Source organism: Micropterus dolomieu, linkage group LG20 (assembly GCF_021292245.1).
Source record: "Micropterus dolomieu isolate WLL.071019.BEF.003 ecotype Adirondacks linkage group LG20, ASM2129224v1, whole genome shotgun sequence".
Lineage (NCBI taxonomy): Eukaryota > Metazoa > Chordata > Actinopteri > Centrarchiformes > Centrarchidae > Micropterus > Micropterus dolomieu.
The window spans coordinates 13900272-13902340 of NC_060169.1; the positions used below are offsets into that span (position 1 = coordinate 13900272).

The window sequence follows — 2069 nt, forward strand, 5'->3', positions numbered from 1 at the left end:
ATATGGCTGTAATAAACAAGTAGAGGTTGCATACCAGAAACAAAACCAGCTGCATGGACCTCTCGATCATAGACCTGAGAAAAATGGAGAGAGGCCTTCAGGAATGTGTTTCAACTGGGCAAGTTGTTATTGTTCTTTCATGTCAGCTAGTATTGGAAATGTTTCAAGCTGTCTGGAGACAAAGAAACAGCTGATCAGTCATCTGAGTCAAACGTTCACTACATCAGAACTTATTCTGCAAGTGTTTCCATCTCTCATTTAGCGCATTAACTATTTTTTCGAAAAAGGCAAAAACCACCTCAAGAGAACATAAAAACTTCAAATTTTGCCATTTCCATCAACCATTTATAATGCAATACTTCAAAATGCATGTAAAAATACATCAATGGATGCACATCTATTGACTCGTGAGAGGTGAAACCACTGTGAAACTTGACCTTCAACCAAGTAGAATAAAAGGAGCAAGTCTGAACATGTCTATACAGGAGAGACATGGCCACACATTAAAATATTAGTCCTGTGTGCTGGAAGTCCACTGGGAAATTGCATGACTTGATCTCTGACCATTTTTTCTCTAAAGGACAAAAGGTCTTCCACTTCAAATAGGGTAAGTGTAGCAAGACGAGGGTGTGATTCTATTTAAATACGTAATAACTTAAATAAGTTGCCAACACCACCACCTGGGGAATTTCACCCTAGGAAATAATATTGATAGGTCACACAGGTTCGCATGAAATAAGGCCAGGGCAGAGAGTGTTTCACATTTAAACAAATAATTTTATTAACAAAATACTAATTAGAAACAACCAAACCAAAAGTAACTTAACAAAAAGTACCAACTACATATACCGATTAAGAAGGCATGCCATTACCGAATAAAATTAAAGTATGGGCCTAATAATTTAATATACAATATACTATTTAAAATACATAGTGGCTAAAAGGATAAAGCAAAACACACCAAAAATGAATCAAAACGTGCAAATCAATTAATTCAAACCAACCAAAATGAAAAACACACCACAAAATGCCAACTGTATAAACTAAATATACAGTAACTAGACCCAACCAACAAAGAGATGCTAAAACCGGCAAGCCCGCTTAGAGCCAAGACACAGCCGGAACTGGCCGACCCGGCAGAGGGCAATCCCACAGGGGGAGAGAGCGACACCCAAAGCCAAGGCACGAAAAAGACAGACCGAGCCGCCGTTCAAACCCCCGCCGAGGCAGCAGATCACTGAAGGGAAGGGAAGATTTAGCACCATTATATTATATTTCGCATGGTATATATTCAATCAAATGGAATACAATACAAGAGACATGAATACATACCCCCACGGTTCCACAGCGCACACACATAATCAGCCACAGGCCAGATCGAGACAGCCCGCACAGCAAACAATTCGCTCTAAAACAACCAAGGGAGCATTGTGTTTAACCGCGATGCACTAACCGCACACAGCAGACAGTTCCATCAGCATGCAAGCAGACAGCACACTTACCACACGGACCGAGAGCAATGTTGCGTGCATACAGGACGCCGACCGGCGACTCTGCAGGTTTAGGGGTATTAACCAGCTGTGACAGCACTCGCATCAGCCCACCACAACGCCGGATCACCGTCGCCGACAGCCGAAACGCCCAACCCAGGTAAGAAAGAGACTCACACAGGTGTATCACCACCTGTACTTACAGGCCACGGCAGCGGCATCCGGTTGTCAGGGCACCAGTGCAGTGCCATATAGTGGCGGGAGGGAGGAAAAACCCTCAACCTGCCACATAAGTCAAGTGGCTTTTTGCCTAATGTGTCAGAAAGTAGCTGTTTATGTTATAGGTAGGCCCACTGAAGTCATTTGTTGTTGTCTACACCACATGGACTGGGTCCTTTGTCTAAATAAGGTATTTGCCCTATTTCCTTGTTAATAATCAGTCAACTATTCATTGTGTGTGATTTGTGATTGTTTAGCTTGTGCAGACAGTCTGTTCCTTGCTTGTAAATTTGTTTCATTCTTGTTTAGCTTTTAAGATGGGATGTATAATACATAATTAGCTATATTTTCTGTATTTAC

The 2069-nt window shown here is 41.9% G+C and overlaps 1 long non-coding RNA gene across 1 annotated transcript; it reads right to left on the bottom strand.

The window, feature by feature from the left end:
- Nucleotides 1–756: 756 nt before the first annotated feature.
- On the bottom strand, nucleotides 757–1682 carry LOC123959204. The gene is made up of 3 exons (XR_006822252.1): nucleotides 1503–1682; nucleotides 1333–1408; nucleotides 757–1237 (listed from the first exon to the last, which is right to left on the bottom strand). It is a non-coding gene; the product is annotated as an uncharacterized LOC123959204 (long non-coding RNA).
- Between the last annotated feature and the right edge of the window lie 387 nt (nucleotides 1683–2069).